This window comes from Crocodylus siamensis, chromosome 8, assembly GCF_052110815.1.
Source record: "Crocodylus siamensis isolate JL-2025a chromosome 8, ASM5211081v1, whole genome shotgun sequence".
In the NCBI taxonomy this organism is placed as follows: domain Eukaryota; kingdom Metazoa; phylum Chordata; order Crocodylia; family Crocodylidae; genus Crocodylus; species Crocodylus siamensis.
In genome coordinates this window covers 61,565,561-61,586,392 of record NC_143402.1, presented here as the reverse complement: position 1 = coordinate 61,586,392, position 20,832 = coordinate 61,565,561, and the positions used below count along the sequence as shown (strand labels likewise).

The following is a 20,832-nucleotide window of genomic DNA, read 5'->3' as shown; positions in this document are numbered from 1 at the left end:
ATGCCGACCAATAAAGCTCCAGGTTTAGATCATGCATAACCTAAAAATACTAAAATATAGGATCATAGGAAAACAGAGCTGGAAGGGACCTCACAAGGTTAGCTAGTCCAGTGTCCTGCTCGGTGTAGTATAATTCCTGACTAAACCACCCCAGTCAAGTGTCTGCCCAACTTGCTCTTGAAAATTTCAGTGGCTGGTGATTCCACAACTTTTCTAGATAACTTGCTCCACTGCTTGACCACCTTCGTAGTCAAAACTCCGCTCTAAAATTCTTCTGCCACAGCTTGAGGCCCTAGTCCTGTCCCCTACAGTCACAGAGATAAACCCATCCTCATAGCCCTAGTTCTTTTCAGCCTTTCCTGGTAAGTCTTGCCTCGGAGGTCCTTAACCATTTTTGTTGCTTAGCACTGGGGTCTTTCCCAACTGTTCACATCCTTCTTGAAGTGTGAAGCCCAAAACTGGACATAGTACTCAAGATGAGGCCTCATCTGTGTTGAATAAAACAGAAAAATCACTTCCTTTGTTTTGCAGGTAACATTCCTGTTAATACACCCTAGTATACTGTTGTTTTTTTCTTGCAACCAGAGCACACTGTTGGCTCATATTCAACTTATGGTCTAATGTAACCTCCAGGCCCTTTGGTGCAGTACTGAAGTCTAGGCAATTATTTCTCAGTCTGTATTTGTACATGCAATTATTCCATCACAAGTTCATGACTTTGCATTTGGCCTTGTTGAATATCCACATCCCAATATTAACCAGGTAGTGTGACCTTGTCACCAGATAGGGAGTCTGTTTACCAGGTTAGTCTGATCCTGTTTTGGTGTCCTGTACTGGTTTTTATCAGTCATTCTCTATCTGTTGGCCTTGTGAGGTGCCTATAAGGCCTAACAGTTAAACTTGCTCAGCGTTTTGGTAGGCTACATATGGTATACCTCGTTCCTTTGTCAGTGAGGCCTACTTTGGTCAGTGCTGTTAGCAGGGCCTCTGTGTGATTTGTATATGTACTAATTCATGGTTTTATTTATCCATACTCCAACAAAGCCTACAATATGATCACCTGTGGAACTGTATGTATGTTTCTGCATTGCTGTTTGAAATACAGAAGCTGACTGGAGTATACTTACTCAGAAAGCTGCTGACAGAGTTCTAAACCTTGTAGCCAGGGTTTTTAACCTTTTTAAACGAGTGTACCCTGTACCCTTTCTGGTGGCGGCAGCCAAATGCACAGGGGCCAGCTCGCACTTGGTGGTCACCGCCGCTGCTACTTGCCTCCCCACCCAGCACGGCTGCCACACCCCATTTTCCCATGGCCAATTGCACCTGCAGCTTCTTGGGTTGCTGATGGGCCTCGTGTCTAGCCAGTTGTGCACCACCTGTCAGCAGCCCGTGGAACCCACCTGTGCAGCCCGTAGAGGGGCACTGCTGCCCTTGCCTCCCCTGGCCCTGTTCCTGTGAGGCAGTGGTGCAGGGTGGTGGGTGGCAGTGGTGCCTGTCATGTGTGAACCACCCCTGCCCCACCTCTGTGCACAAAGGGTTGCCACTGGCCTCCCCCTCCCTGCCCCCCCCGCTCTGTCCCTGCCTGCATGCATGTACCCCCTATCACCTTTCCAAGTACCCCTATAGGTACACATGCCCCTGGTTGACAACCCCTGCCTTATAGCAATAATGCTTGTGTTGGTGACATGAAATGTGTCCATTGAAAATGCTTTGAAGTAGAACTGTGTAGTTGAGTATGGGAATAGGTGGTAAGAATCCTGACTTATATTCTTAATTCTTTCTTTGTCTTTTTTCATGACCTTTGTCAAGTCACTTAGGGTGCCTGAACAAATGATGGATGTCTGCTTTGTGTTCTAATTAGAATGCTTCAGCAGCCTCATCATCACATGTATTCAGCGTCCCCATGTTTCATAATGGTGGTGAGGGTGCCTTAACTAAAGCTCTTCAAACAAGCTGTAGTTAAAGTGCCCCCACTGCCATTTTGAAGTGTGGGACACTGAATATACAAGATTTCATAGACATTTGGGCTGGAAGGGACCCCGAAGGATCACTGAGTCCAGCCCCCTGTCCCAGGGGCAGGAAGTCAGCAGGGATCATAGGATCCCAGCAAGATAAGCATCCAAATGTGTCTTGAAGGGGTTCAAAATGGGTGCTTGAACCGCCTCTGGCAGCAGCCTATTTTAAACCTTGGGGGCTCGGACAGTGAAGAAGTTCTTTCTTATGTCCAGGCTGAATCGGTTGTGGTGGATTTGTCACCATTCAATCTGGTCATCCCTTGGGGCGCTCTGGTGAACAGACATTCCCCCAGATCCTGATGAGCACCCCTTATAAACTTATAGGTGACCACCAGATCACCCCTGAGCCTGTGCTTTTCCAGGCTCAAGAGTCCCATGGTTCTCAGCTTCTCATCATAAGGTCTGTTTTCCTGACCTCTGATCATGTGCGTGGCTCTTCTCTGGACTCTCTCAAGCTTCTCCACATCCTTTTTGAATTGTGGAGCCCAAAACTGGATGCAGTACTCCAGCTGTGGCCTCACCAAGGCCGAGTACAAGGGGAGAATGACATCCCAGGATGTGCTTGAGAAGCATCTATGGATGCAAGCCAGGGTTTTGCTCGCTTTACTAGCCGCAGCATCACATTGAAGGCTCACGTTCATCTTGTGGTCAGTCATGACCCCCAAGTCCCTTTCATCTGTAGCGCTAACCAGCATAGCACTGCCGAGCCTATAAACATGTTGTAGGTTTTAAGATGCTGTGAGTATTTTAATTGCAGTGGCTCCTGAGAGCCGCTCTAATTAAAACGCTACTCTCCCCATCATCCCCCAACCTGGAGCACGTGTATAGACTCACTTAGACACCAAGTCAGTTGCCACTGAATTTAGTTTTGCCAGTTTTTTTCAATGGGCTCATAGTAAAGCCTGTAAAATAAGTGTACCAGTGCTGTCTTGTGTAAGAGGAATAATAAGTTACCTGTATTCATAAACTGTTTTCAGATCTTCATGTGAAAGTGCTTACAAAGCAACCATAAAGATTAATAAAAGTATACAAAGTGCTTTTTTCAACTTCTGATTACTGGGTGCATATCTTATACAATCTGAATGGGAAAGCTGACTTTTAAATGAGCTTTTTAAGTGCATCCAATGTTCTTGCTTTTGATGCAGTTTTGAAGATGAGCCAACAGCCGTTCTTTCTCATTTTTTCTTGTATTTTCCATGTTGTTCTGGTTTTGTTCATACTCCAATTTCAGTGTGTGCCCTAACAGAATAATCTCAAATGGATTGACAGTAGATTCCCTTTGGAACTGGATGCTATAAAGTTAAAAAGAGAATAGATTTTTTTTTTTTTGGAGACAGTTGTTTTACCTTTCTTCTTTTGAGATTCTGGTAAATCATCTTAGCAAATAGTTAGGTTTGTACTAGGGACTTCTTTTCTCAGCTTTCAGTTTCCAGATATTCACCATTACTATGTTTTGTCTCAAAAGTAGCCATTTTAGGAACTGCTGATAACACCTGGGGTACCTGAGAATGCTAAGAATTTCAAGTATAATTTGGAGTTTGCCATTTCCAGGGCTTCTGTACATCAGGAGGTTAATGTGCAGTAAACTTGAATTTGATTTTATAGCAAACTAGCTACTCTGCACCGATTTCTCCTGCTAATGTTTTTAAAGTAGCTCACTCAGGAGTTAGTGCAAAGTAGTGTAAATTCATGTACTAGCCTACTGCATACTAATTACCTTGATTTGCAAGTGACACGCCAGTTAATACAACAGGTAGACTCTCTCTCCTGGCAGCTTCTGTTATTCAAAAAAAATAATTGAATAGAAGAATGTTTCGAAGTCATGACAGTTCCATGCATTACACATCAGTGGATCATTTTACTTGGTATAAAACTCTCTTCATTTGGTTGGAGGTTGTTGAACTGCAAAAGCCTGTGAATTTTGGTGTGAATAAGCATTGCAAAGTGTGCAGACTCGTCTGATTGTTTTGGAAGTTCACAGACCTAGATCTTCCTCTTAGCACTTTCATACCTGTCCTTTTTGGGTAGCTCTGACTCGGCTTCCCTTACTGGCTCCCTTCTGTCCTATAAAAGCTTGCTGCATGAGGTCCTGCTTCCTACAGTGCTACAAGTCTATGGCTGTCCCTTCTAGGGCTGCCCATATCTCTTGATCCTTTCATCCCTATTATATATTTATACCTACAATTTTTAACACTAGAAGACAGGGTGAGGATGTGAGTTTTGATCACATGAAGATAGTCTTCTCTGTGGTTTTGGACAGATGTGAAAAATAATTTATCCAGTTGAAACTGTAAGTAAAATTTATTTAGGCAGAACCACTCATAGTAGAACTCACTAAAGATACTGGAATTAATCTCTCTTCTAGAAGAAAAACACAGAAGGGAAGATACAGGTACTTGATGTCTTTTTCAACACTAACCATCTCAAAACTGAAACAGTGGCCACTATAGAGGTCTCAAAAACATATACATAGGAGGTTGGAAAGGAATTTTTAAGTAGTCTTTTTCTCTCTAGACAGATGATTGGTGCAGAGCTCATTATGCTGTAGTTTCTTGTTTTATATGCCCAGCCCTGCACAAAAGAGTGCCAACCCTAAGGCTGCCAAAAATGTGTGAGGATGCATTTAGGATGAGGAATGGGAGTGTAATGAAGTGTCTTTCTAATCTGAGATGTGTGCATCCTTGTGTATAATACTAGGTAATACACATAGTAGGCACATCTGTTCCTGGATAGACCTAAAGAAGCTCAATGAAACACTAGGGGTGGGAAAGTACAGGCTCAGGGATGATCTGGTAGCCACCTATAAGTTTTGTAGGGGTGTTCACCAGGATCTGCAGGAACATCTGTTCACCAGAGTGCCCCAAGGGATGACAAGATCGAATGATCACAAACCACTGTGACTGATTCAGGCTGGACATAAGGAAGAACTTTATTGTCCAAGCCCCCAAGGTTTGGAATAGACTGCTGCTGGAGGTTGTTTAAGCACCCACTTTGAACGCTTTCAAGACACTTTTGGATGTTTATCTTGCTGGGGGCTGGACTCGATCCTCTGGGGTCCCTTCAAGCCTGAATGTCTATGAAATCTATGAAAAACAACTTTTCCCCTCATTAGAAGATATAAAGCCCAAGTTTGCAGGATAGCTGCACCGTCAATGCACACTGACCTTAAAACCAATGAGAACCAACCTTGAGAGAAGAAGTTCAGTTAGTAACTGTTATGCTATGTACCATTATGGATGATAGTGTAGACTGGCACGATTAGGAAAAAGGAAGTGGATGAAGCTACTTTTCTTCCTATAATCCTTGGATTCAGTATTGACCCCACGGAGTCATACACACACATTTATTGCAGTGTGTCAAAAATGGGGTGAGATAAGATAGTAGTAGAAAGAAGCAAGTGAATTGTGCTGCGAAATGCAGTAGTCAAATGAGATGATGCACTAGTTTTTACTACTTGTTATTCTATAATAAATTACTAAAGTTATTTCCTAAGCAGATTTAATTTTACTTTTTCACTATTTTACATATGGTATTGAAATCTGGCTTGGCTCCATTTCCATCATTCTTTCAAATCATGACTGATAGAATATTGCAGTGACTTAAGTTATTTCTATAGCCTGCCAGCTAGATGACTTCCATTAGCCTAAGTTCTGTTTCTATGGGGCATAATTTACAGGGAGCCAAATGTGATGCTATCTGAGGCCATTTAAAATTGGTCTTTTTTCTTATACCAGCATCCTGACTATGTAGGCTGCGCAGGTGGCAACAAGGTTTTTTTCTTTTTCTCCTCTCAGCAATTTTATAACTTTGTCAATCTTTAACCATTTGGGGCTAAAACTCTTCATGCTAGGTACCTGTCTCAGGCCTATTTCCTTTTTATACTACTACTTCAAAAAAAAAAAAAAAAAAAAAGTCCACGTGTTTATCTAATCAGAATAATATTAGAGAAGAATAACTTAAAAGACATTGCTGCAACTGTTTCATTCAAAAGTTTTAGCACCACCAGCCTTTGGAGCAGGGTCCTGAATTCAGCTGGAGGCTTGCAGTGGTGTCGGGGACACCCTTTCTATACACATGGAAATCATTCTGCATTTGGTCAAATGTTGGCATTCCCAGTTTGCAGATGGCCCATATAGATGAAGAACCACTGGGGGGCAGGTGTGCACAGGGAGGGACATTGGGGATTGGGACAGTGACAGGCTTGAGGGGTAGAAGAGCTTTGGGTTAGTTTGAGGATTTGGTATACAGTTGTCTCTCAAAATGAGAGCACTGCCAAGAACAGAATCCAAGATTTCTGAGTCTCGGCTTTCAGCTGCTGTCAGTAAATAGCTGCAAAACCTACTGGACTCGGTCTCTTTAGTAGCTTCTCCATGTAAAGGATGACATCTTCCTACTGTTACGAGTTACTCTGTTAGCTGAAGTGGCAGACGTTTGTGTGGTGGATCTAACGACTCTAATATGCTGATAAGCAAAATCTTGTCACTGTATGATCCATTCCATGTACTACTGGTCAGTCCCTTCATTCGTTAAGTCTCTTAGTATTGTAGCAAAGTTTTGTATTGTGAGTTTATATAGTTGATCTTGTGCAAGTGATGTTGAGGGCTTCTCTTTAAACTTATTTTATTGTATGGGAGTTGCGGGGTGGCACACTGGTTTTGACACTTAGTATTGCTGACACCCTGTGTTCAAAAATCAGGAATCAAGTTCCAAAATAGCAAGGATGCCTTTTAAAGAATATTTCCCTTAAGTTCTTCTTATTTGCCTCCTTCATTTAGACTCTTAGCGATAACATTATTAAATTGTTCACCACTGTCATGGAGAAGAGAAACAGATTTTTAATAATGAAAACTGAGATTCCTGGGTCATATCTGACTCCAGTAGCAGCAACTTTACCAAAAAAACACAAAATATTGTGAGCCTTTCACTTAATTTATAAATGTATATAAATATATTTTATATATATAAATATTTTAGAGAGAGAGAGGTATACATGTGAAATGTGTGTCTCTGTCTTGACATGCACATGCACACCCCTCTCCCCCATAAATACATTTATTGCACTTTAACTTGGTTATATTTATAGTTTTAGATCTAGTTAAGGGAAGTTATAACCTTACACAAATTAGTTTTTCCATCCCAAGACTTAAACTGTAACTGGGTTTTTTTGACCGGAAATAGAAATAATAAGCCTTTATGGAGGGGTCTGTTAAATTATTTCTTTTAGGTATAGTGTAGGAAGCTGAGCATCTAATAGTACACAATACTGATACTGGAAAAAGTTATCAGTTTTAAAATGTTTTGGAGAATGTGGCCAAAATCCTTTTGAGGTTGGGCTGGCACTGGGGGATAATACCAGGAATGCTTTAGAAAGTCATCCTAAGCTGTGGTTATAAAATATTTTTTCAGACATTTTCTAGAATGATTTATGTTAGGCAGTAATTTGGTAGAAATAGATTCAATAAAAGATTTGTGGAAAATCTTATCATGAGTGTTACTGGTGTGAACGAATACTGTGAATATCTTGATGGTTCTTTTCGTGTTAAGGATTTAACATAATGTCATGGATAATGAAACAGAGAATTGCTGCAGAAAGGTGCAGGACAACAGATAGTATTTCTCTTGTCCCCCCACCAGTTGTTACGCTTCTGTCTCACTTTTCAGTATCACCATACTTCAGAGTTGTATTTCTCACCTAATCCACCATTTTAGTGGCATTCTAACCTAGTAGTCCCTGATTCATTTCCACATCATACAACACCACATTATATCTTTCAGCCTTCACAGGGTACTACAACTTGTTGCTGCTTTTAAGTCCCACCTGTTAAACTGCTTTCCTTCATTCTGATTCTTTGCGCTCCACTCTCCTCTTCCAGTTTTGGAATAACTTTTTTATTTTAGATGGGTGCTTTACATTAATGTTCTTTCATTTCAAGGATATCTGTGTTTACTATGTGTTTAATTTAAAAAAAAATCCTTCAAAGAAAAGCTCAGAATATTACACTTGTTTTAGAGATGGTGAGCCAATCGAGACAGAAACAGTCTTCATGAAACCAGTGTTTTTTGTTGTTATAAAATGTAAAGAAAGTAGTACCGTATTTGGATTTATGTAGCGACAAAATAAATGTAATTATTCATAATACATTATTTTTGTATAATGGTTTTGCATATGCACATTGCTTAATTAAATATTAATCCTCACACCTTTATGTTTGCAGTAGGTAGACAAATACCATCTATTACACCTGGGGAAACTGAAATAATGAGGGGACTTATTTCTCTTAAGGTCAAATTAGTATCCAGCTAACTGACTCTTTCAGTATGCTATGTGATAATGTGAAAATGGAAGTGTTTTACCAAAACATTGTTCAATAAAAAAGATAACCAATCCCTCCCCCAAATGGTGAATCAGCAGAAAGTTGTCTTACTGTCAGCCTAGTGAAGACCAGAATTAATCTTTATTTGTCCCCTGGCTTTATTATAACATATATCTACATAGACCTGTGCAGTGCCATTACCCACGCTCTTTGCTCTGGTATGACACTGCACTGAGCCATGTAGACATGGCTTTCCTGTCACTTTTTCAAGCTGTCTTTAGATTCAGACAGTGAGCTAAATTATTTTGTAAGGCTGTTTCTCTGATCTTTTTATGAAAGCAGAAGAATAAGGGGTTTTTTCAGTTGTGGATTCTCTAATTTATTTTCTGTATAAAAAACCCCATAATTTGGTGCCAGCCTCTGATTTATGGAGGAGTAGATAAAATGTGAAGACATATTTACAACATAAGGCACAGCATTAAAACGTTAAAAGAATCAAATACATGTTTTAAGTCAAGTACATTCTTCTGGAACTGTAGCATGGGTTAAAAGTGGGAGAGGGCTGTAAAGATGAAAGCAAGATGTTTTAAAATGGTTTGAGTTTAGTAACTGAAAGATAAAATGCTGTGGTTAGATTTAACTGACCATAACTTGAAAAAGAAAGCAGATGGAACTGAGTATCTCGAATAAAGTTGTAAAGCCCACAATAAGAAATAAAGCAAATACATTAACATATGGCAAGAACAAATCTAAGAGCAGTTTGTATTGCTACCACTTCAGGGTTTTGATCTGATGGGTATTTGTATTTAGGAACTGCAATATTTCTGTTTTTTGATGGGTTGTACATATAAAAGACTTGCTCATTTTTGTTCTTAATATAATGTCAACATCATTTGACAATAATGATCTCTTAAAAGCATAAGCTTAAGGGGGAGGATGGACAGTCTTGTTGTAAAAGCAGTGGAATGGGACTTAAGATCTGGGTTCAGTTGCCAGCCCTCAGATCCCTTGGGTGACCTTATGTAAATCATATAATCTCTGTTCTAGTTTCCCATCTGAAAAATGGCCTTACCTCAAAGAGTACTGTGAGAACAGATTCATCAATGTCTATGAGGTATTCAGATGCTATGGTGATGGGTGCCATGTAGAAATCTAGATAAAAATGTTTTCCTGATTCTTTCTTTACTGTTTCTTCCCTTACCAGAAGTATTTCTAAGTCTTCACTGTTTTTTGCTCTTGTTTTAATAGCTTTGATTAAAGAGACTTTCCAAGCACTTTATGAAAGTTAAAGAATAACCATATTTATTGGTTTATAATATTTCCCCCCCAGAACAGGAGCTTTTAAAACAAGCTGCATCATGCGCACCAAGTTGCGGAAGGAAAAGTACTGTGTAATTCAAAACAGTAGTTTGATTGTGAGCCCGGAGACATCAGTGAGGGTCTGCAGTGTCTTTCACGTGTCAGGCAGCCCTGGAGAGAGGGTGGGAGGCTAGGGAAGGGAGCTGTTGCAACCTACCACCTTCTGTCCAGAGAGGGAAATTTGGAAGAGAGGGGAAACCACACAGCATCACACCATAAACAAAATGGTGTGGTGGACTTGACAAGATGGAGCAGGAGGGTTTGACATTTTGATTTTTTTTATTATTGTTTTAATTTACTTATGCTGTTGGCCTTTGTGTTGAGGGGAAGAAGTAGGGTATACATGCATGTTCTTTTTATTTGTTGGAGAGAGAGAGAGAGATGTTCAGTGTTTGAGAGAGCAATCCTGCAGTAACTCATTCAAGTGAGAGGTTTCATAGAAACCAGTAAGACTACTTGCATAAGAACAGACTTTATTTATACAAATGAAGGTGTTCTGTTTCAGGCCTAATTGTGCAGGTTATATTGTGCAAGGATCTACTCATGCAAACTAACTTTTAGGAACTGGAACGCTCATTTGAAGAGCACCTTACAGCCTCTGTTTGATTCTGAAACAATCGGTAAAGAAAAGAAATCTTGCACTAAAACCAAAAATACTTAGGTAAGATTTAAAATAAAATAATATGTAAAATAGACAATGATTACAGACAGATATTAAGATTGCAAAGGAACATGAATTAGAAAACAAAACAAGCAGGAAACACAGAAATAGAATAGAAAAACAGTCAAGAGCTCGGGGTGCACAGATATAGATTTTCTTGGCCGAAACTGATAGCCAGTTATCAACCACCCATATGCGCCAATATTGATTCGATAACCATTTTGGTTACATGCGATGCCAGGGGCTGCTGGAGTGTGCCCCTAAAAAGGTTTGTTTATGTCAGTATTTTTAAAATGTACTGACATAAATAAACCTTTCCTGCTGCACTCTAGCAGTCTCTGTTGCATGTATCAGTCAGTGTCCCAGTGCTTAAAAATGGTGGTGGGGGTGCTTTAGTTCAAGCACAGGGATGCATTTAAATGGGGCAGAGCAGGGTGAGGATGGATGTGGGCAGCCTACTATGGACTTGGGGCTCTCCATTCTGCTGCTTTTGCCTCGGGAGTCCCAGCCACATGACCCTGGCCTGCCCACCTGTGGGAGGCACAACTCGCCACCCCCGCTGTTGTTAGGTGGGCAGGGAGCACACAGCCGGCGTGGGGCTCCCAAGGGAAAAGCAGCAGAGTGCAAAGCCCCAAGCCCACAGTGAGCAGCTTGCATCTGCCCCGTGCACAAATCTGGGGGGCACATGCCTCCCCTGGTGGGATGCATGCAGCAGGCTGGAGTGGGTCCCCTCCATGTCCCTTGGACAAGCCACCTATGGCTCTGTCCCGCTCCCTGGCTCTGGGTCCCATGTACTGCCTTGGTTGGGCAGTACTTCCAGCCCCTGCCCTACTCCCTCCCTCACTGTGGAGGTCTCAATTTGCTCCCCCCCCCTCCACTTCCCCACCCCCCATATTCCTCTCCATAGACTTACCTGAAGGGAGCTGCTCTCCATGCTGCCCATCTGTTTTCCTGGCCATGTGCATGTTTGGTGCACATGGTACCCCAACTTGCTCCTGGCAGCCTCAAATAGGACTTCTTGCAGTCTAGAATGCTGCCTGCCCTCATGGAGAACCCTGCCATTTACTGAGGGAACCCAGGCATCTGGGGCCCCTGGCCAGAAGGCATAATTCATTGCATTTATCAGAGAACATTATTGGCCATAATGGCCAAACAAACCCAATAGCTGATAATGTAAATTTCCCTTTTATCATTGCTGATCCAATATGCAAACGATATATTGCTGCACCTCTACCAAGAGCACCATTAGAAGGCAAAGCAGGAATGGTTCTTGTATTCCATAATTCTGTGACCCTTTTGACTTTATAATGAGGAGCTATTTAAAAATCCGTATTTGGAAATCACAGATATTAAAAGTTGGAAGAGGTGGAAAATCCCTCTATTAGATCATCCACTCCATCTCCAGTCAATGCAGGATTGTTTGCTGAAAAAACTGATTTGCCACAGGATTGATGGGAATGTTCTTTTGTGGACTGGGAGTTGGTTAAAAGACAGGAAGCTAAATGGCCTGCTGTAGGTGCTATTCTTATGCCACTGGGTAGAAAAGTACAAGCTGTGGGTGATTTCCATGTGTTGCAGGAAAAAGCTAAGGTAGCAGCTGGGTCCTGGCACTCTCTGCCTGCCTACCTCTAACCCAGACTGTGTCACTCTAGTCCACAGCCTAAGAAGGTTGCTAAATGCTGAGCTAGACAAACTTGTGAATGGTAGATCTATAGGTATTAAAAATAACAGTCAAAGATGTATCCTCTGGCATCTTTAAACCAATGATGGTGGATGCCAGTGAGGGTAATGAATAAGGAATAAATCACTCTAGATTGGGGTGCTTGACTTCTAGTCCATGGGCCAGATTCAGCCCATAGTGCTGTGTTGTCTGGCCTCTGGGGCTCCTCACGGATCTGGAAATTTAGCAGCAGGGGAGTGGTTATATGGGTTTCTCTTGCTTTATGGTGTACATGTGTTCTTGAAAAAGGTGCATAACTTGAATTCACATAAAGGGAACCCACTTAATGCAACAAATAGAGATGCATTCCAAGATCTTGACTGTACTGACCCCCAGACCCATTTCTACCACTTTTACAAGACAATTTTGGTACTTACCAACAGCAGACAGTACACACAAGCGTAGGATGGTGGTGAATGTTTAGTTGGTGTGAAGAGATGGTGGTGAAGGCTTCATTGAACCAGGGAGAGGGGTAGGAGATAAGCTAGTGGGGCACTTAGAAACCATAATGAGGATGGCAACTACAGAAATGTGTTGCAGACCACAAGCAAGGAGCACATGTCTACACAGGAGACTATATTTTGGTGCATGTCACTCCCACAATGCACTGAATAAAGCAGCTGACTGTGGGCTTCCACCACCCCGATCATATAAGAGTGAATTTACCTTGAATATAACGAATTTTTGGTATAAAAACTGTCATTGCCTAAGAGCAAATTCTTACATGCAGAACCCGCATAAAACAAGGGAAACCTGTACTGCTCCCTTGCTGCCAAATCTCCAGATCCATGAGGAGGATCTGTTGCCCAGATTCCAGCATACAGGGCTGGGGAGGGCAGTGCCAAACCTCCAAGACCCTAATCCCTGTGTATTGGGGGTGGGAGGGGGCAGTACTGGCCCCCTGAGACCCAATCTATGGGCAGTAGGGGGTGGTACTGCCCACCCAAGATGCAATACCAGCCCTTTGGGGGCATAAAGGGGCAGCACCAGTCTGCATGGGGCAGTACCAGCACTCCAGAGCCCAATCCCAGCATGGGGAGTGGGAGGAGGTGGTGCCTGGCCTCAAGGCCGAATCCTAGCACATGGAGGGGTTGGAGGGGGTGGTACCTGCTTCCCAGGGCCCAATCCCAGTGCTTAGGGAGTGGAAGGGGGTGGTACCCAGTCCCAGGGCCCAATCCTGGTACACTGGGCAAAGGAAGGGGCAGTGTCAGACCTCAGCCCCTGACCCAGCCTGTAGCTGGGTCCACATTGCTCATCTGGCTCATGGGGCTAAAAGATATACCCTGTTCAGTGCTCTCCTCTAAACCATCCGCTGTTGTCACTGTCCGAGACAGGATACTTACTTAGATGGATCATTGGTCTGGGCTCTCCTTATTTTCTTCATGTTCACTGTAGTGTATCTTCTAAGTCTTCAGTTCATTTCTACATAGTTTTGAGGCTGTGGTTTCTCTTGCTTCATAGTAGAAATCCCATTCAGTAGAAATATCTTTTTTAAAAAAATCAAAAACAAATTAAGTACAGTAGGTTTGGAAAAGAAAGTGTTGACTAAATATTTGTTAGGTCAGAAAGTTTCTAAAATGACTTGTCTTCAGAAGTAAAATACTTTGCTTTAGAAACTGAATACGTTTTTAAAGCAAAGTATTTAATGTTAACTGGCAGTGCCTTTCTTTCAGTCACATCACTGTTCTGTAATATAAAACGGGGAGAGAGCCTGTCGGCTCACATGCTGAGTTGTTCACTTGAGATTAACACCTGATGCATCTCTGTCTCTCTGAATTTTCCTTTGTTTTGACTGAGCAGAAGGCCTGCAGCAGGCAGAATTGCCTTTCATCTGTGCCCTCCCCCTACCCTTCTTCCCCTGGTGATCAAAAGATTGTCAGGAGTGGTTATTAAAACCTGGTGTTTTAGCTCAGATCACGGTTGGAAGCGGCCTATGATGTAATTTACAGTACATAATAAATATAAGAGAAGTGCAAGAGAAGTGCAACATTGGAAGTCTATCTTGTGCTCTAAAGTGGTCTGATATATGCTGCTCTGATATTTTAACTGCTAGGCAACCTTCATTAGTGGTCACTGAGAATCATAACGTATGGCTCAGTTAAATGATTCGTAATAGCAACCCTACTAGATCAAGTTAGCATGGAGAAATCCCTGCTATTGAGTAGCAATGGCCCAGCTAGCGGAGATGTATTTCATGAGCTATGAAAATGATGAGCACTAATGAGAACCAACCTTAGAGTGAACAATAAATTTTAAATGCAGAGATTATATTTCTGAGAGATAAATTATTTGACCTCTGACTGAAACTTGATAAAGGATCTAGGGAAATGTTATAAATTATTACATGTAATTGTTGGAAAAACTTAATTTGTTAAGCTACTTCCTTGAATATTGTACATGGGACATCTACAAAGAAAAATGAACAAATTTTGGTGCCCATACCTAGAATGACAGTGTACTTGGACCCAATTCATCTATGTGGGATATTCAGACTGAATAGTAAAAGTAAAATTAACTCCTTCATTCTTGCTTCTAGTTAGTCTCTATTCATGCTTCTCATACATTAAGCCACAGCTGCAGACTTTAGTGAACAGTTAAATGGAAATATTTTGTTCGGATTCATTTTCTGTTTATAATACACCTTGCAAAAATCAATAAATAGTAAGCTCTTGTTTTAGTTTCCTTATTAAACTGTGTGATATCTCTTTCCATGTTAAAGAATTGTACCCTTTTTTTCTGGTGATTTTTTTTTCCATATTTTGGAAAGGCCATGGATTCCTAGTGTGACAAAGATTAGGTCTAAATGAATTCACAGAAAAGTACATTTCAATTAGAAAATATTCAGATTAAACTGGAAGTACTGTGTCAATATTTGTTAATCCTTCACTTATGCCCCAAATATAAAAAAGTAGTTGTAATTATGGGTACATTGCAGTTCCTACATAGAAATGTGTCAGAGGCTACAACGTCACCCCAACTCTAGATAGAAATATACTTTCTCAAAGTGAATGTAAAGAATATGACATGCTCTCCTCTGAAATAATTCCTTTTTTCCAAATTAATATTGGATAGTAACTGATGAAAGCACTTAATTTTCTTGGATAAATGAATGCTAAAGATAACACACATCTTCATGCTACAGGAAGTGATATTTGGATAGCACCTTACTAACAGGTTTTATTTAAAATAGCGGGGGTAGGACAGAAGGAATAATTTACCTATATGATTAATCTTCAGTAAAACCTCAGTTGTGTGGTGTTCCTTTTAGATCCAATGTCAGATTTTCCCCGGAAGCACTGATTGCAGAGAGAACAAAGGAATTTCAAAGGATTGTAATGATGGAATGTAGAAAGAGCACCAGACAAAAGGGAAAATGTAGTAGTTAATAAGATTTATCTACCCTTTTGATCTGCGGTGGAACTACTTCCCTAAACTTGTAAGGTGAAAAGTGAAAATAATTTTTTGCTTTGTAAGTATGTATATAGCTGTTTGATATTTTACAAATTGGTAAGAATTTCTTCAGTACTGCAAGAAAACATTGAGTTCTAACTTTATTAGATGGGCTAAATAGCCTTGGGGATGAAAAGATTACTAAAATGTCATTATCTTTGTAGAAACTGAATGGTGCTATATTTATGCAGTTTAGTGCCTTTAGTCAAACTGTGCAAAGTTACTAAAATGGCAGTTGAGCTGTGTGTACACTGCCTTAAAAAGTAATGAGCATGCAGTGAGGTATGACCCACAAGAGTTAAAGAAAATTCTTTTCTGGTTCCTTGAAGCAGCTAACCAATACCATTTCTACAGGGGATATCTGGTTGAAACAGTCTCAAAGCATTAAAATAATCCCTTTCAGTTAACTTATTTGTTGTTTTTTTAATTATTTTAAGTTTTCATTGTTGCTTAATATACTGCCATTGCAATAAATTCATCCTTTAAATATCATTTGACTGTCACTACTTTTGTTCTAAAGCTTTGCTCAGTCTTCGCTGCATAATCTAATTGAGTTGGAACATAACTGAAGAGTCAGGTTAGCTAATGGGCTGCTAAACACACTTTGAGATTAGTGTGAACAAAGATGCATATGGACAGTATCCTTAACTCAAATTCTTCTTGCCTAGATGGACTGTGAAGTCACTCAAAGAAGCACATTAGCCTATATATCCCTTCTGTTCTTTTCTAAGACAACTTGAAGCCCAGCCCAATGCAAATTCAACTGGTTTAACTTGTTAACAATTTCTTTGCCTTCATTTTTCTGAGCAGGGACTGGGTCATGCCCCCCCCCACGGGGACCCCCCCATAGGTCCCAGGGGAGGCACACCCAGGTCTAGGGTTAGTGAGGATCTAGTCAGGGAATTTCTGGAGGGATTGGACATATTTAAATCAGCAGGTCCTGATGATCTCCACCCCAGAGTGCTGAGGGAATTAGCAGAGGTCATTGTGGGACCCCTGGCACAGCTTTACGAGCACTCGTGGTGCTCTGGTGTGGTGCCAGAGGACTGTAAAAAGGCCAGTGTGGTTCCCATTTTCAAACAAGGGAGGAAGGAGAAACTGTAGGCCAGTCAGTCTTACCTTGGTCCTGGGTAAGCTTTCTGAGAGAACTATCCTGGTGAATGTCCACGAGGGGCAAGCAGGGGAGATTATACTTAGGGGCAACCAACACAGGTTCATTAGAGGCAGGTCCTGTCAGACCAACGTGGTGGTCTTTTATGACCAGGTCACAAAATCCTTGAGCGCAGGTATAGCAGTGGATGTAGTCTTTCTGGACTTTCAGAAGGCCTTCAACACTGTCTCTTACCCCATTCTCATTAAGTAACTGGGGGACTGTGGTGTCCCCCAGGGCTCGGTCCTTGGGCCCGCACTGTTCAACATCTTCATCAGTGACTTGGACGAGGGCGTAAAACACACCCTGTTCAAATCTGCTGATGACACTAAGATGTGGGGAGAAGTGGGCATGCTAGAAGGGAGGAATAGGCTGCAATCAGACCTAGACAGGTTACAGGGGTGGGCGGATGAGAACAGGATGGGTTTCAACAGACAAGTGCAAGGTGCTGCACCTGGGTAGGAAGAACCAGCAGCATACCTACAGGCTGGGGAACTTCCTTCTCATCAGTACAGAGGTAGAAAAGGATCTTGGAGTCATTATTGATGCCAAATGAACTTGGGCCGACAGTACAGGGAAGTGGTCAGGAAGGCCAACTGTACCTTGTCATGCATCCACAGATGCATCTCAAGCCAGGGAGGTGATCCTCCCCCTCTATGCGACAGTGGTCAGGCTGCAGTTGGAGTACTGCATCTGGGTGCCGCACTTCAAGAGGGATGTGGACAACATGGAGAGGGTCCAGAGGAGGGCCACTCGCATGATCGGGGGCAGCAGGGCAGGCCCTATGAGGAGAGACTACAGGACCTGAACCTGTTCAGCCTCCACAAGAGAAGGCTGAGGGGGATCTAGTGGCCATTTACAAACTAGTCAGAGGGGATCAGCAGGCATTGGGGGAGTCCCTGTTCCCCCAAGCACTACCAGGAGTGACAAGAAATAACGGTCACAAGTTGGCAGAGGGTAGATTTAGGCTAGATATCAGGAGGCGCTACTTCACAGTCAGGGCAGCTAGGATCTGGAATCAACTTCCAAGCGAAGTGGTGCTGGCTCCTACCCTGGGGGTCTTTAAGAGGAGGCTGGATGAACTCCTTGCCGGGGTTATTTGACCCCAGTACTCTTTCCTGCCATAGCAGGGTGTCGGACTAGATGATCTGCTCAGGTCTCTTCTGACCCTACTCTACCAACTATTACTGATTTCCATGAAATTACTTCATAGTTTACCAAGTAGGTATTAAATGTTAATTTCCCCTCCCCTTCCCCCTGCCCAAATCATTTCCTCCTCTCTCTAGCTGGCCAGCATAACTCTACCTCATACCTAGGTCCAGTTTTTCTCCGTTCTTCATTCAAATCAGGCAGTTCCCTCATCTGTACTGCTTGGTCCCAGTGGAGAAAGTGCAGTACAAACGGAGGAGACGTAATCTCCCAGTTCTCAGTTCCAGTGACTGACCCGAGTGGCAGCAGCTCACAGCTGCGCTTGCAAAGATTCTCCTGCTCAGCCCCAAACTGGAGGACGCTGCGTGCAGATGGACTCTTCAGGGAGTTTGTCCACAAAGATGTAGCAAATCTTAGCTGAGCATGTTCAAACTGTGATTTTTCCCATAGTTTTATAACTTGGCCAAATTTTCAAGTATTTTCACAGTTGCAGAAGGCACATTTCTGATACCTTATTGCCAGAACTTGAGAGTTTTTTTGGATTTTTTAAAAAGAGCTACTCCCCCAGTAACTGCTAATAATAAGACATGATCTTGAAGAAAAGATTTTAACTATCTCTTGCTTCAACTAGGTAAAGTTCAAATTCCCTATTTTCAAATACGTAAATTATTTACTGCTCCCTGGTGTCTCAGGCTGCTTAGTCCTCCATAGGAACGTAAACTAAACAGCGTGCATGCTTAGGACCGCAATGCCACTCCTAAGAGAAGGTTGTACTTACTTCAAAATTTTGAATGTGTAGTTATCAGATACCCACTGACTGCAAGTGACTTTTTAAATGGATTTTAAGCATAGTAGCAAATAAGCTCTTCAGTGAATGAATGAGGGGACCGCAGTTCCAGGCAGTTATCTGTGTTCTGCTTTTTGATGTTTGCTCATGTAAAGAAACTGAAGCCAGAGGCTAGTTTTCATTTGCAGTATCATTAGGTGTATTAAATAGATAAAAAGAACTGTGTATGTTGAAAGTATTCTTAAATGGAGACATGAAATAGAACAGGAAATATGCCCAAAAACTTAAAATAAAAAAACTGTAGCAAATATAATAAAACGTAAACTTTGACTTCAGACCAAACAACATAAATCTGCAAATTATTCTTGATGTTCCCAGGTTCCTTGAAGGTTAGTTTTAAAAAGGCTCTGTTTAACAGCCTCTGAAAACAGTCTGTGCAGTTATTTATATATGTCTCTGTGTGTGTATATATCTACACGCACAACTAAAATGATGTAAAATCTTGAAGTAAAGCAGACTTCTACCAGATGAAAATCTCTGTTCCTGTAATCCTTTTTTTAAGACTTGTTTCTTATTACAGTCAAGATTTATGTTGATGCTACTATCAGAGACATGACAATCTATTTTAACTACAGAGAGTATCATAAAGGTGATGGGATTTGAAAGCAGACTCAGTGGAGTTGGTTTCGGGCTCATTTTATGTTCTGAAATTGGATGCTTTTTTAAAAATAATCATTTACAAGATGCCTTAGGAGTTAGAATAAGTAAATCTTGTGTTTCTTCAATGGTAATCAAGACAAAATATTCTCTTTGAAGGATCTCCTTTATAAAAATGTTTATGAGAAGTGGTCTCAGCCAACAGGGCAACTGAGTTAGTAATAGAGAGTAAAGTTACACGTGGCTTTAAGGACTCTGCCATGTTGAACTTGCTGCTTGTGACAGTTACAGCTTGATTCCTAATGTTTCTGTTGCAGATTTCACCAGGTTCCAGACAGCGGAAGTGTTCGGGGTGGTGGACAGCCTGGTTAATCCTGGCTGTCTCCACTTGGTGACAGTTGAGTTTTTCTCACTGTGAGGAATTTTCATCTTCCTTTGTGGATAAGATCATTCAAATCCTCCTTGGTAGCAGAGTAGTGTCTGAACAGGATAAGTACAACATTTCCTCTGCTAGAGTTTCAAGCACAGTTGCCTTCTGGGGTGACTGCGGATATCTGAGCTGTAACCTTTGTGTTGGACCTATGTGCCTTTTGATTTTGAAAGGCCCTTCGTGGGCCACTCGGTCCTCTCTTGGTTGTAGTCCTCTGAGCTCTCTTTGGAAGGGCAGGAGGTCAGTTTCCTTTAAAGAACGTATTAGCTATCCACTCAAAAAAGTAGACCTCACTTTTGACGTTCTTTGCTAATAGCTGCCTATTTCTAAAATTCTTCTTTTGAAGAAAAAACGATTAAAAATATGGTAGCTCTTAACAGTAGTTGAAATTTGGTTGTTTTTTTTTTCGTTGACTCAGTTCTCAGTCTGCTTCAACTCTTGTGTTGAGTCTGGTTTAAGACATTGCATAGAAAATATACTGGTCATATTAACTGGTGACTATCCTTACCAGTGGATATAGATCGAGTAGTTACTCTGAATGTCAGCTCCCTTCAGCAAACTTGTTGTTTGTTTGCAGATCCTAAATTGGTGACTGGCATTTCATCTCTTGAATGCTTATCATATGCCTGTGAATTGCTTCTGTTCCTTTTTTCTGAAGACAGACAAGTTCATTTCACTGACCAGCTGCTCTTCTGCCTTGAGGGCTCTGTCATGCATTGCTAGGCTAGGTTCTACCTTGTAATCTCTCCTACTGTTTCATGTGTATGTGAAGTTGCCAGAAAACCTTGTGAGGAGGGGTCTGCTACAGTGACCCCATTATGCTGATGACTCAGTTCTTTTGGTGTTGGTGGTAAGATGCACAGTTGACACCCCAGAGATTGCAAGTTCTAGGCCTTAGCAGAAGCACTTCAGTGCAGCCCTTTCAAATTGCAACAAATCTGTGAATACTGCTAAATCCCTTGCCACACAAGGACATGAAAAAGGAAGGAACTTGTTTTTACCTGTTTTCTGTAATGTATCTCATTCATTTGAGCTAGTTAGAGCATCTGAATGAGACTGGGGATTAGGCAAGATACTTTAAAGAGAGTTTAGATACCCAAATCTCAATGGCAGTTTAGGTACTTCTTGTGTCTAAAAATC

The 20,832-nt window shown here is 41.6% G+C and overlaps 1 protein-coding gene across 1 annotated transcript in view; it reads left to right on the top strand.

Moving 5' to 3' along the window:
• Nucleotides 1-20,832, top strand: part of COX10 (cytochrome c oxidase assembly factor heme A:farnesyltransferase COX10) — a 154,876-nt gene that overhangs the window by 21,245 nt on the left and 112,799 nt on the right. The window lies entirely within an intron of this gene.